At 42.7% G+C, this 15,458-nt stretch overlaps 1 pseudogene; it reads right to left on the reverse strand.

The window, feature by feature from the left end:
* Positions 1-6,294: 6,294 nt before the first annotated feature.
* Llph-ps1 lies at positions 6,295-6,892 on the reverse strand (annotated as a pseudogene).
* Between the last annotated feature and the right edge of the window lie 8,566 nt (positions 6,893-15,458).

Below are 15,458 nucleotides of genomic sequence, written 5' to 3' on the forward strand. Positions count from 1 at the left end.
TGTTTGCACAAGGGCTAACAAACGAACAGGAGCTAATTGATAGGCTCGTGGGGCCTGTGCATGATGGTCAGCTGATCTCTCTATAACAGTGTGATAAATGCCCCATTCAGTTCAGGGGCAGTGACAGCTCAGAGACACCCAGGCAGACCCTGTTGCTGATCTGATGACAAGCACATGGGGTAATTGCTGCCGCCACACAGATGTCTTTTCTGGAGAGTACTCTTGATTCCAGGAGGCAGAATGTGATTCTTCATGGTCAGAAATGTCACATACAATTCTGTTTTCCACAGAGGAAGTCTTCACACTGCAATAGAGCAAGCAATGAATTCTTACTATTGCTTTAAAAGACAGCAAGCATGATGGCTTATGATATCAGCACTTTGGAGACTGAGGCAGAAGGATTGCCAGAAGTTTGAAGTTAGTGAGTTTCAAGCCATCCTGGGCTACAGAATGGGACCTTGTCTCACAACAAAACAAAAAAACAGGGACCGGAGAGACTGCTGAGTGGTTGGTCAAGAACATTTGTTTTTGCAGAAGACCAGAGTTTGACTCCCAACACCCACATGGTGGTTCAGAACCACCTAAAACTACAGGGGATCTATCAACAGGGCCCTACACACACCACACACACACACACACACACACACACACACAGAAAGAAATAACTTTGCTTAAATAAAAGCAAAATGTTTACTGAGAATAAAAATAAGTAAAAATTAAAAATATCTTAGCTGGGCTTGGTGGTACACATCTTTAATCCTAGAATTCTAGGGACAAAAGCAAGCAGATTTCTGAGTTCAAGGCCAGCCTGGTCTACTGAGTTAGTTCCAGGGCAGCCCTGTCTCAAAAAACATAACACAACACAACAAAACAAAAATCTTGGCTTCCTTTCTTTAGAATCCAACCATTAAAATAGTTTCTTTTCTTTATAATTGTTTGTGTGTTTCCTTAATCATTTAAGGAAAACCAAAAGGACTGTGGGGGCTGGTGAGATGGCTCAGTAGAGGCACTACCTGCTGAGCCCGGTGGACCTGAGTTAGATCCTATGAGTTAGATCCACATGATGTAAGGACATGGTGGAAGGGGAGAACAAACTCAAGGCTTCTCTTTTTTTTTTTTTTTTAAAAGATTTATTTATTTATTTTATGTATATGAGTACACTTGGTTGTGAGCCATCATGTGGTTGCTGGGAATTGAATTTAGGACCTCTGTTCACTCACGGTCAAGCCCTGATCACTCCGATCAACCCCACTCCTGCTCAAAGATTTAATTATTATTATAAATAACTACACTGTAGCTAGCTGTCTTCAGATACACCAGAAGAGGGTGTCAGATCTCATTACAGATGGTTGTGAGCCACCATGTGGTGACTGAGATTTGAACTTGGGACCTTCAGAAGAGTGGTCAGTGCTCTTAACTACCAAGCCATCTCTCCAGCCCTCAAGGCTTCTCTTAACCTGAATATGTGCACCATAGCATGAGTGCCCTGCAAAAGAAAGGGGTAAAATTAGAGCAAAATAAAACAATGGGAAGTGTTTAAAACCTTAAACTCAAGTTTTGATAAATATTGTGTATCAGGGGGCTGGAGAGATGGCTCAGTGGTTAAGAGCATTGACTCCTCTTCCAGAGGTCCTGAGTTCAATTCCCAGCAATCACATGGCCTTCTTCTGGTGTGTCTGAAGACAGCTACAGTGTACTCATATAAATTAAATAAATAAAAATTTAAAAATTGGGCTGGTGAGATGGCTCAGTGGTTAAGAGCACCCGACTGCTCCTCCGAAGGTCCGGAGTTCAAATCCCAGCAACCACATGGTGGCTCACAACCATCCGTAACGAGATCTGACTCCCTCTTCTGGAGTGTCTGAAGACAGCTACAGTGGACTTACATATAATCAATAAATAAATCTTTAAAAAAAAAAAATTTAAAAATTGTGTATCAAAGTTGAAGGGCAAAATGGATGGCTCAAGAGTGAGGTGCAGAGCAGATACAGTCAGGCTGTACTCCTCGACTGATGCTGACCACAGACGTCAGGCTGTACTCCTCGACTGATGCTGACCACAGACGTCAGGCTGTACTCCTCAGCTGTATGCAGCTCTGCCTTTGCTTTGTTGTTTTTTGAGGCAGGATCTTGATATATTGTTCAGGCTCCCCCCCCAAGCTTGTTCTGCAGCCAAGCTAGCCTTGAAATCGTGATCTGCCTCCCTCAGCTTCCCAAGTGCTAGGAAGTAGGTAACAGGCTTTTCTTCTTTTTCTTTTTGAGACAAGGTTTCTCTCTGTAGCCCTGGCTGTCCTGGAATTCACTCTGTAGACCAGGCTGACCTCGAACTCAGAAATTCGCCTGCCGCTGCCTCCCGAGTGCTGGGATTAAAGGCATGTGCCACCACGCCCGGTGTGGTCAGTGCTCTTAACTACCAAGCCATCTCTCCAGCCCTCAAGGCTTCTCTTAACCTGAATATGTGCACCATAGCATGAGTGCCTTACAAAAGAAAGGGGTAAAATTAAAGCAAAGTAAAACAATGGGAAGTGTTTAAAACCGTAAACTCAAGTTTTTGATAAATATTGTGTATTTCTTTCAGAGTGGTTTAAAAGGAACCTAGTAATGTGTTACAACACTCAGAAAGCTAAGGCAGGAGTATGTGAACTTGAGGTCTCAAAACACCCCCAAAATAAATAAGATAAAAAAGGCTGAACATGGAGGTATCCACATGTCCTCTTAACCCTTTAAGAGGTGGAGGCAGGAGGATCAGGAGTGCAAGATTATCCTTAACCATATACTAAGCTCTGGGCCAGTTTGGGCGACATGACGTTCCGTCTCAAAGAAACAAGCAAACAGTGTCTACTGAGACTATCATTGGGTAAAATCACTTGCCTCGAAGCCTGATGACCTGAGCTGGATCCCTGAGGCCTATATGGTAGAAGGAGAGAACCCATCCCTACAAACTGCCCTCTGACCTCCACAGGCCTCTGTGACACTTAGTCTCACACACATGCATATACAAACAAATTGTTTTTAAAATATTTATTTATTTTACTTCTATGAGTACACTGTAGCTGTCTTCTGACACACCAGAAGAGGGCATCAGGTTCCAGTTGCAGAGTGAGCAACCTTCATTCCTAGCAACCACATGATGGCTCATACTGTAGACAGCTACAGTGTACTCATATACATTAAATAAATAAAGAGGGGCTGGTGAGATGGCTCAGTGGGTAAGAGCACCCGACTGCTCTTCCGAAGGTCTGAAGTTCAAATCCCAGCAACCACATGGTGGCTCACAACCATCTGTAACAAGATCTGACGCCCTCTTCTGGAGTGTCTGAAGACAGCTACAGTGTACTTACATATAATAAATAAATCTTTAAAAAAAAAAAAAATAAAATAAAATAAATAAAGAGAGAGAGAGAGAGAGAGAAAACTTAGCAAGGTCTTTAAGAGGAAAGATACTGTAGCTTCCCTCGAGTTTACTAAGCATGCTCACTAGTCTGCAGTCCAGAAGTATGACAGGGAACAGAAATAACAACGTTGGGTGAGGCTGGAGCTTCTCCTGTTTGTAAAGATGATGCTCTACTTCATTTTAGTAGGCACCTCCAAACTCTTTGAAGTTGTCAGACTGGCACCTTACAACTTTGATACAAGATTTTTACCAAAACTTGAGTTGTTGGGTTTTGTTTTTGTTTCTGTTTTTGTTTTTTGTTTTTCGTTTTTCTTTTTTTTCCCCTGAGACAGGGTTTCTCTGTATAGCCCTGGCTGTCCTGGAACTCACTTTGTAGACCTGGCTGGCCTCAAACTCAGAAATTTGCCTGCCTCTGCCTCCCGAGTGCTGGGATTAAAGGCATGTGCCACTACGCCTGGCTGTTGTTTTTGTTTTTGTTTTAAGATTTATTTATTATTATATCTAAGTACACTGTAGCTGTCTTCAGATGCACCAAAAGAGGACGTCAGATCTCTTTACGGATGGTTGTGAGCCACCATGTGGTTGCTGGGATTTGAACTCAGGACCTTCGGAAAAGCAGTCGGTGCTCTTAATCACTGAGCCATCTCTCCAGCCCCAAACCTGAGTTTTATGTTTTGAAAATATCCTATTCTAGCCAGGCAGTGGTGGCACACACCTTTAATCCCAGTACTCAGGAGTCAGAGACAGGTGAATCTCCAAGATTGAGGCCAGGGAAACACTGAGATACCCTGTCTCAAAATCAACAACAACAAATCATATTATTTTTTAAATATTAAATTAAAGGTTTATTATAAAACACAAAATGTTAGTTTCTCAATGTCAGTGATTCAAGAAAACAAAGCTATGAACTCTTGGGGGGTCTGGGAGTCAGGATACCTGTGTGAAGGCCTGGTGATCAAAAGCTACACTTAGGAACACACTGACAGATGCTAACGAGCAACCTTTAGCAAGAAGTAAAACAACACTTTTAGAAAGGTTTAAATCTTTATTTTATGTGTATTGGTATTTTGCCTTGAATGCATGTTTGTGCAGTGCCTAGAGAGGCCAGAAGAGGGTGTTGGATCTCCCTGGGACTGCAGTTATAGACTGTCAGCTGTCATGTGGGTGCTAGAGATGGAATTTAGGTCATCTGGAATGGCAACCACAGGCTGTCTCATCAGTCCCTGATGGGACTAGTGTAAGATAAGACATCTTCGTTATCTCTTCCTCCTCCTCCCCCTTCTACACACACACACACACACACACACACACACACACACACACACACTCACACACACACACACACACACACACACACACACACACTATATTTAAGGATAGTTGTTAGTTACTATATGGGTTTTGAACCTGGGTCCTCTGTATTAGCAGCAAGTGCTCTCTAAAGTGCCAAGCCATCTCCCAGGCTCTTACAGGCTCTTACAGTTCCTTTAAAAAAAATTACTATATACTTCTTTGTTTTTCAAGACAGGGTTTCTTTGTGTAGCTCTGGCAGTCCTGGATCTTATTCCATAAACCATGCTGGCCTCAAACTCAGAAATCTACCTGCCTCTACCTTTCTAATGCTTGGATTAAAGATGTGCATCACCACTGCCTGGCTCATAAGATATATTTTTGAATGTGTTCAGGATGCCAAAAACACATAGAAGCCTCAGACAGAAGTCATTGACGTAATTGCTGAGGACAGGTGAGAGAAAGGGCCATTCAGTTAGCCTAATGACTTGGGAGGACCTGAAAGTTGATGGTATTTGGGGGAAAAGTCACTCAGAGTATGAGGAAAGAGATTTCTTGCTCAGAGCATTCCACTGAGCCGCGGAGAGTGTTGAGTAGCAGACACAAAGCATGATGGAGGAGCTTCTTAGAGTGGTGAGGGGAGGTTTCAAGGTCTCGGGGCTAGTTGGCTAAGTGCTGAATGCTCTAACAGGCAACTATAGGGCTATTCAGATAATCTGCTCTGTCAGGGAGTAGGGATATATACAGCTTCATATGAATTGGGCCTGGATAAATTCCCATGGAAGGTAGAAGGTCTAGTAATCAGAGGTCCAATCTCCAATCGACAGATCCTGTGGGTAACCACAGAATATTAGATCTGTTCCGGGATAAAGTTTTGGGAGAAATTCCAGCTGCCAACCAAGATTGTTGGCAATAAGGGGAGAAAGGAGGACTGATCAGATCACCAAACAGAGAAAATGCAGTCCTTGCCAATTTGTCCCCAAGTCCAGCTTCTTAGGAGGCTGTGGCCATTGAGTTCTCTTGAACTCAGGAGTTTAGGACCAGGCTGGTGAACACAGTGAGACACCAGTTCTTAAAAATATTAAGAAAAAGATAGGCAATCCATCAAGGATTCTGGTGATTTGCAACTTTATGTGTGAGGATGAGACAGGAGAAATATATAACAGAGGGCCTTTTCAAATATTTAATTTTATTGTTTTATTTATGTGTGTGTGCGCGCATTCATATGTGTGCAGCTGCCTGCAGCGTCCAGCAGAAGACATCAGATCTCTTGAATCTGGAGTTATAGGCATTTGTGAAATGTTAGAATCTGAACTCCGGTCCTCTGATGGGGCAATAAATACTTAACCAATGAGCTATCTCTCTAGCCCCTAGTGATGGATCTAATAGTAGATCTTTAGGTTCTGGGGAGAGAAGCATGAGACTAGAAACTAAAAGACAGAATATGGGGGCTGGTGCTATAGCTTAGTTGATAGACTTTTTTTTTTTTTTCATCACCAAAGAGATTTTATTCAAGTTTCTAACACAAATGAGTTATTTTGGTTTGAATTACAGAACTAAGTCCAAACTGAAAACAAAGTTTCTGAGTTTTTTGTTTGTTTGTTTGTTTGCTTGTATTTTCAAGACACAGTTTCTCTGTGTAAAGGAGCCCTGGGTGCTTTGGAATTGCTCTGTAGACCAGGCTGGCCTTGAACTCACAGAGATCCACCTGCCTCCACCTCTTGAGTGCTGGGATGAAAGGGGTGCACCACCACGCCTGTCTCCCTTGCCAGTCTTTAAGGTCTACCAGGCCAGGCCCTTCTCGGCCTTTGCTCTGCTTTTCCCTTGTTTCTTTTCTCTCTTGGCCTTCAGTCTTTTTCTTTGCCTCTGGTTCATCCACACTGGGTCCTGGCCATGCTGGTCTAGAAGAGTCTTTCTGTTTCTCTTAATTTCAGTTTCCATTTTCATGTCATCCTTTTCCTCATCTGCGTCACACCGCCCTTCCTCACACTGCATTTTCTCCTGTAGAGGTTTGGCTACCACCACGGTTGCTATCTCCTCAACGTCTTTCATTAGAGCATCCCCGTCCACTCTGAGGATACTCTTCAGTCTGTTGAGCTCCCTTGGCGCATTCTTCTTTCTCTTCTCGGCCCGCATCTTCCTCTTCCACTTACTCCGCAGGCTTTTAGCCATGCTTCACCTGAGAGACACAACCTCGTACCACGCGTGGGACGCCAACCCAGACTGTTTATTATTATGCAGGATGCCATGGGTTCTATCTCCAGTACTGCATAAAACCAAGCATGTGGAATAGTGATAGCTTAGTTGGGAAAGTGCTTGCCATACCAACATGAAGACGCCAGTACCCATGTGAAGACTGAGTGCACAGCCTATAACCCCAGTGCTGGAAGGAGGTGGCTAGAGACAGGTGTTAGAGCTCACTGGCCAGACAGCCTAGCTGAACTGCTGAGCTCCAGATTCAGGTCTCAAAAAACAAGGTAGAGAACAATGTAGGACACATTAGAAGTCCATATCTGGCCTCCACTGACATGTGTACCTACATGCACAAGTACATATACAAATATGCATACATACACACATACTAAAATCAACATTAGGGATGGGGCACATGCCTTTATCCCAGTACTTCAGAGATGGAAGCAGGATGATCAGAAACTCAATGTCATCTTTGGCTACATAGCAAGTTCCAAGGTAGCCTAGGATGCCTGAGACCTTACCTTTAAAAAACAACAGCAAACAAACAACAACACCGAAAGAGGTTGTGAGTAAGTAATCAGGACTCCTAGCTAAAGAGGGATTCCAGCAATAGCATTCAAGGTTGAAGCACATTAGTGAAAAAGAGAAGGGATGGGCCTGGCATTTCAGTTATACTTAGCTCTCACAAGAGGAGGACACAGCAGGAAAGGAACTCACCTTTGTCTGGTGGATGCAGAATCCTGGGATGAGGGGTGACAGCCAGAAAATTGCCAGCTTTTAAGAGACTGTCATTATTTTAAAGACAAGAAGGAGTCTTGCTACATAGCTCCAGATTGCTTCAAATTCTCCTCCACTCCCTGACTGCTGAGATTATAAGCATGTTACCACCAAGTCCATTTTCCTGAGGTTTTTAATGGAAAAATTCATATGTAGAAAGCACCCAAGCCATCTCCCATCACAGAGGGCCACATTTAAGCTTAGCGCTCAAGTGTCCTACACAGCTTGAAAGAGAGGAGGGGTGAAAATGTCTTTGATCATAAACCTTGGTGGTATTCAGGAGAGGTAGGCACATTGGTGGGGATCAAGGCCAAACCGAAAAGTGTTTAAAAAATACAGGGATAGGATACCTGAATATTCTCTCTTCATCTGGGTATAGAAGCCATAGAAAAATAAAAGCAGAAAAGAAGCTGGGCAGTGGTGGCACACACCTTTAATTCCAGTACTTGGGAGGCAGAAGCAGGTGGATTTCTGAGTTTGAGGCCAGCCTGGTCTACAGAGTGAGTTCCAGGACAGCCAGGGCTACACAGAGAAACCCTGTCTCGAAAAACAAAACAAAACAAAACAAAATATTTTTGTTTTCTCTGCTTCCACTCAAGGCTTTCCAACTTAAAGCTTTAGTTTGGTGAAACATTCAAAGTTCAAAATGTACAAGGAGAAGCTATCACTCAAGGAAAGGCCAAGGCAGTCCTCTCTCTCTCTCTCTCTCTCTGTCTCTGTTGTTGTTCCAAGAATGGAATGTGACTTAGGGTAGTGGACTTAGGGTAAGCACAAGATACAGTTTGAGAAATCAGACTCTAGGAAATAATTCAGGAAGTCTGTATTAACTGAGAGGAATGAATTTTGAAATCACCTTAAACCCATTGATAAACTTTATTGTTTCTGGGTTCTCTACATCATAGATTCTATCTTATTTTTATTTTATGTGTATGAATGTTACCTCACCAGCTCCTACATCATCATCATTAAAATAAATGAATTTAAAGAAAAAGAAAATGTTGAATTCTAAAGAAAGGAAGCCAATGGTGGTGCATGCTTTTAAAGGGAGGCAGAGGCAGGTGGATTTCTGAGTTCGAGGCCAGCCTGGTTTACAGAGTGAGTTCCAGTATAGCCAGGGCTACACAGAGAAATCCTATATCAGAAAACCAAAACCAAAACCAAAACCAAACCAAAGAAAACATTCTCTTTAACTAGACTCAGCGATTACTTCCAGGGCAACCATGTGACCCAATGGGATAAGCCTGTCCCCCAGAATTTCTCTGTTACCATATGACAAAACTTATATTCTATTGGATGGGATTGCTTTGGGGTAGAGTGTAAGCCTGATCTGCTAGATCCATCCGTGGGGAAGCATCTGAGGGGGAGGGAACTGAGAACGAGTCAGATTCTTTTTTTGTTGCTGTTGGTTTTGTTTTGTTTTGTTTTGTTTTTTCTGAAATATAGTTTCTCTGTATAGCCCTGGCTGTCCTGGAACTCAATCTGTAGATCAGGCTAGCCTCGAACTCAGAAATCTGCCTGACTCTGCCTCCCGAGTGCTTGGATTAAAGGCGTGCGCCACCACCGCCTGGCTTACGGGTCAGATTCTTGCTAACACTGTGTTCCAGTTACTTTTCTGTGGCTGTGATAAACACCCAGACCAAAAGCCACTTGGGGAGGAGAAGGTTTATTTCATTTCCCAGGTTACAGACCAACAAGGAGGGAAGTCAGGGTAGAAGTTCAAGCAGGAACCAAGTTGAAAACCATGAAGGAATGTTCCTTACTGGCTGCTAAAAAACTTCAGCTACCTTTCTTACATAACCTATGACCCCTTGCCTAGGGATGGTACTACCCATGGTGGGCTTGGTTCTCCATCATCAATTACCAATCAAGAAAATGCCCACAGATATATACACAGACTAATATAATTGGGAAATTCTTCATCCGAAGCTCTCTCTTCCCAGGTACGTTGACAGCCAAGATTAGCTCTCATACATGGTTACAGCACCTCTGCCCTTCTGTTCCTGACGTGAACCTTTATTTGACTTAAGCTGGGTTTTAGTCACAACTAAAGTCATATTGTGACAACAGTGGTAGTGGCCCCTATGAAAGACTCAAAATTGAAGGTGTCCCTTTATAACTTCAACAATTTTGCTTAATCTTCATAAAAGCTGATGACAGGAAATATCACATAGGACATAAACACAGGCTATGAAAACATTTATATTGTTGTTGTTGTTAGTATTATTAGTTTTGAGGATTGAACCCACAGCCTCAGGCATGGTAAGTGTGCTGTCAAAGACTGAGTTACACCCTTAGGCCCAGAAGATCCCCAGATAACCGCCCCCATGTATGAACCCCAGGAAATCAAAACCAATCACAATGTTAACGAGGCGCTCATCCAGGCTCCTACATGTCCTTAGTGTTCTAACTTTGTATGTTACACTGTCACGGCCAATCCAGGGCACTGAATCAGAAGCCTGAGATCCAGAAGAAAGCCAAATCCCTCATCGCCAGAAAGTCACTCATTTGGAGGTCCAAGCTTGGTAATATGCTATTTATTTAGGTTTCATCCAAACAATTTTGTTGTTATGTTCTGTTTTGCTGGAGACAGGTTTCTCTGTGTAGTCCTGGCTGGCCTGGAACAGCTCTGTAGACCAGGCTGGCCTCAAACTCAGAGGTCCGCTTGCCTCTTTTATCTCTCTTAAAGAGGCAGGGTGTCAGTCTGTTGACCATTAGGTTAGGGGTCTTCCTACTTCTTGTTGCAGAGCAGCTGGGAACCCAGACGTGCATTGTGATTTTCAGTTGTTTTGTGAGCGCCATGATGTATCACTAGACACACTCTCAGGCTCCTTAAGAGTCAAGCTGTCAGGCAGGTCCAGCAGGAAGTTCCTGTCTGTCTTAGATATCATGTTCATGGGTGGCATTTGACTGCACTCTCCAGAACAGATTATTATTACTCAGTCTATGAATGTGAAGTTGGATGGAGGAGTGATAGACAGAACTCACAGCAAGGGTATGTCCACCATCCCCAGAGAAAACAACAAAGGCTTTCCAAGGAAAGGGACCAGAATTTCTTCCGAGGGAGACAGCTCCAAGACCTGACTGATGAGATTATAGAGGACATTTTACACTCTTTGGTGCCTAATAGCTGAACACTGTTCTCATTTTGGAGTAATGTTAAGCCAAATGAGAGGCAAATCTGATATGATATTGAATATAGTTTCAGAAATAAGGTAATATCTTAGGATTTGGGCTACTAAGCTCAAAATCTCTAATTAGAGATATAGTATACATACTATATGGGATGTATATATATATACATGTTGGGAGAGTAAAATCACAATGAGTAATCTAAAATAATTTTCCAGGGATGGCAGAACTTACAGCAAAAGCTACTACCTCTTTGTTTCTGGCACATTTGGTAGGCATTAGGGCTTGTACCAGTCACCACTCTAGCCCACCAAGGAACAGACAGTAAAACTGTCAGGGGCCTTTGGGATTCTTGAGCTGCAAGTAACAGAATCTAGTTGGATCATAATTTATATAAATATTTATATAAACAGTTTCTATTAGTGCTGAAAAAGTAGCAGCTCTGGTTTGGACCCTGTGTCTAAAGGGTCTTGCTTGAGCCCTTTTCTGTGCCAACTTCTCTCCTTAGGATGAGAAACCCATGGGGGCAAAGGGAATAAATTATTTACCCCAAATCCTTGCCTCTCACTTGTAGACCATCCTTAGTACCTGCTTACAAAGCCTCTGTTTGCTTCCAAGAACTTCATGGGCTCTTCCCCCGGATCTCTCTCTCTCTCTCTCTCTCTCTCTCTCTCTCTCTCTCTCTCTCTCTCCTTCTGTCTGTCTCTGTCTTTCTCTGAGTCTCTATGTCTGTGTCTGTCTGTCTCTCTCTAGTTTTTTTCAGACAGGGTTTCTCTGTGTAGCCCTACCTATTCTGGAACTCATTCTGTAGACCAGGCTAGCCTTGAATTCACAAAGATCTGCTTGCTTCTGCCTCCCAAGTGCTGGGATTAAAGGACATGCACCACCACCTCCTGGCTGAATGTGTTTTCCTAAGACCAGAAAACATAGTGCCAGCACCTTTAGATAGATCAAGGGACAGCTGTCAGGAAGGGATGGGTGGAAAGAGCTTGGATACTTACACGAGAGCTACTCTAACAGTACTGGATGAAGCTGGGAGTAAGAAGACAAGGGGTCATCTCTCTCTCTATCTCCTCCACGTTTTGTATGTGTCAGAACTCTGAGGATCCCTGAATATTAAATTTGAATTTAGTCTTCTGGGTTTTCATGAAGATGTATTTGATATAAGTGGACTTTATTTTTTTTAGTTTAATGGTGTGTATTTGACCTTTAATAATTTTGACAAATGGCATGTGGGTTTCCATTAATACTCTTGCCCCAAGCCCTACCAGTGTTAATATCAGAACTCAGTCTGGTGTCAGGAAACTCTAAACTGATGTCACAATGTTATATTGTTATAACAAAATACCCAAGGGTGGGTGCTTTATAAAATAGATTTCCCTTGCCTCGTGGATTTGAAGGCTGAAAAGTTCAAGCTCAGGCAGTCACATCTGATAAAGATCTATTTTTAAATGTTTTTAATTAGCATATTTTAATTACACATAATAATGGGTTTCATTGTGTCATTTTCATGAATGTATATGATGCACTTGGATCATATTCACCTCTCATTATCCTCTTATCCACTCACTGGTCTTCTCAACTCATTCCCTTTCTGCTTAAGTCTCTGTGTGTGCATTAGGGTTTTACGCAGGATGAAGAGTTATTTATAGGAGCACGGGCAATTGACCAGTGGCTGCATCACTGAAGAAAATGTCTCTCCCACCACAGCAACACTAATTGCCTATAGATCCTCCAGAAGGGGTGAGGCCCCATGAGTCATTCCTTACAAATAGCAGTTAACTGCCTATAAATCTTTAAAGAGGGGTGGGGCCTCGAGAGCCCCTCCCACCTTCATGTCAGAATGTTGATCAGCCAAAGCTTGCGCATGTCTTATTCTTGGGTCACAACTTGCCAGGAGTTCAAGAGTGCAATGCTATGTCATGGCAGAAAACAGTATTCTGCAACACCCCACCCCTTTCCCACTCCGGTCCTTCCATCTGTTTTGTAACCACTTCTGTGATATTCCCTGAGCCTTGGTGTGATACAGATGTTCCATTTTGGACTGAACACTCACCGGTCACTTATTCTCAGAATTCTGACCAGTTCAGACTCTTTGATAACTGCTGCCCACTGAAAAAGAAGCTCCTCTGGCCAAAGCTGCCAGCATTACTGGTCTGCTAAGACCTTTAGAGCATAGGACATAACAGCGGACATCATGTGCTGGAGGTGTGAATGAGAGCAGTAAGCCTATAAGAGAGAGAGAGCAAGAGCCAGGTGGTGGTGGCGCACACCTTTAATCCCAGCACTCGGGAGGCAGGGGCAGGCGTTTGAGGCCAGCCTCGTCTACAAAGTGAGTTCCGGGACAGCCAGGGCTACACAGAGAAACCCTGTCTCAAAACAAACAAACAAACAAACAAACAAACAAAAACCAAAAACCAAAAGAAAACAAAAACAAACAAACAAAACAAAACAAAAAGGAGAGAGAGAGCAAGAGAGGAAATGGAGGATGCTGGACTCACAATGTATCAATTCATACTCAAGGCAATTAATCCACTCTCTTGAGGTCTAATGGAGGCTCTGAGATGGGCCTTAATCTGTCTCTCAGATTCGTGCCCCATGACCTAGTTCCCTTCCACTCCACCTTACTCTTAAAGGTGACACCACCTCTCAATTACATTGTGGATCAAGTTTCCAGCACATGAGCTTGTTTTATTGTGATGTTTTCATACAAGTATATACTATACTCGATCATATCCATCTCTCCATTGCTCTCTTTCCTTTTTATCTCCTGTTAGTCCCCCTGTTAACTTTCATGTCTTTTTGTAAAACTCTAGATTACATATAGGAGAGGGGGGAAAAGGCTCATAGCTTTCACTCCCACTCTGGATTATTTCACAATACAATAGCACATCCATCCATTTTTTTAAAAAATATTTTTCTTAGGAGATTGGATATAATGGTATATGTCTTTAAAACCAGCCCTACGGTGGCAGAGGCTAGCTGGGGATACATAATGAAACCCTGTCTAACAATTTAAAATTTTTGGATTTATTTTTATTCTATGTGCATGAGTGTTAGCTGTAATGTATGTCTGTACTTTATATGTCTGGCCATCACCTGTAAAAGCCAGAAGAGAGCATTAGAACTCCTAGAACTGGAGGTATGTTGACTTGATATGATCGTAGATATCTAGGCTGATTCCATAATTTGGCTATTGAGAATAGTGTCACAATAATGATGGGTTCCAGCAGGAGAACTTTGAAGAATCAGCCATATTCAAATCAAAGAAACTCAAGAAACTGGTTACTCCATGTATTCATTCAGTCTTTTAACTCTATTCTATTCATATGATTTCCTTCCTTCCTTCCTTCCTTCCTTCCTTCCTTCCTTCCTTCCATCTTCAACACTGGGGTTGAACCTAGGGTCTTATGCATGTTAGATAAGCACTCTGTCATACAACTCTATCCTTGTAAAAGTATCTTTTACTTACTTGCCTGATGTAATTGTCATCTCAGAGGCTTACTGCTAGCCTAGGCCTAGTTTCAGAAGCCGCCATAGAACCTAATCTTGGCCTAGCATGTTTTCAGCCTCTGAGACTTGCTGTTGAATTAGCCCACCCTTTCTTACTCTTTCTGATCACTGGCTAGCTGATTTAACTCAGCTGTTCTAGCTCAAACTCACCTCTAAGATTGATTCACTCTGGCTTCTCTTAGCTCTGCCTCTAGCCATCTGCTAAACTTCTGACTCTTCATTCTCTGGCTCCTTCTGTCTTCACCTGTGTCTAGTTGTTCTCTCTCTGTAACCTGTCTCTGTACAACTGTCCTAGTAAGATTGCCCTTTCTCCTCCCTCTCTCTGCACTGCTATGTAGCTTCTTTTTTTCTCTTGTTTTCCTGGGAGTTGAGTATATATTAATTCTATCAAATCTTTCTCTGCTTCAACATTTTGTCTACCACTCAATTAGACATCACTTTCAAACATGGGTGCTTCCTTCTACAAACTAAACTTTACCTTCATTGTTTGGGATTAAAGGTGTGTACTAAAGGTGTGTCTGCATTCCAGCCAGATCACACAGACCTAGAAGGTCTTTGGTTGTGAAATTCTTCTACATATCCTCAGACCTCCTCCCTCCCTGCCCCCCTCTTTTTGAGGCAGGGTCATGCTATGTATCCTGGCTGGTCTGGAACTCTCTATGTAGTCCAGGTTGATCCTGAACTCCTAAAGATCTTGCCTCCTAGCCTTCTTTTTACTTTTTTGTTTTGAGACAGGCTTTCACTGGACAAGGCTAGCCCCGAATTCACTCTGTAGCTCAGAAAGTCCTTGACCTTGTGATCTCTATGTCTGGAAATGTAGGTAGTTCCACCAGGCCCTGCCTTCTTTGGTTTCCTTAAGAGTAGTTTCCTTTGAAATTCAGTGTTAGGGTGAACAGTACCCATAGCCAGCTCCAGAGGTTGATACTTTGTCAAGTCCAATCCTTTAAAAGTCTAATTTGGGTGGGGGAGTACTATTTCAAAATATTTATGAAAGGAAAACTAATTAACTTGGCCTGGGTGGGGTCACCTATGACAAGGAGCAAAGTCCTGTGCAAGTTAAGGAAGGAGATTTCATGTTGAAGGCATCACTACAATGGGATAATAGACTCACCAGCCTAGGACATGATCTTCATTCAGTGTCAGGCCATAATCCATAAGCG

The sequence above is a fragment of the Mus musculus genome, chromosome 4 (assembly GCF_000001635.26).
Source record: "Mus musculus strain C57BL/6J chromosome 4, GRCm38.p6 C57BL/6J".
NCBI lineage: Eukaryota > Metazoa > Chordata > Mammalia > Rodentia > Muridae > Mus > Mus musculus.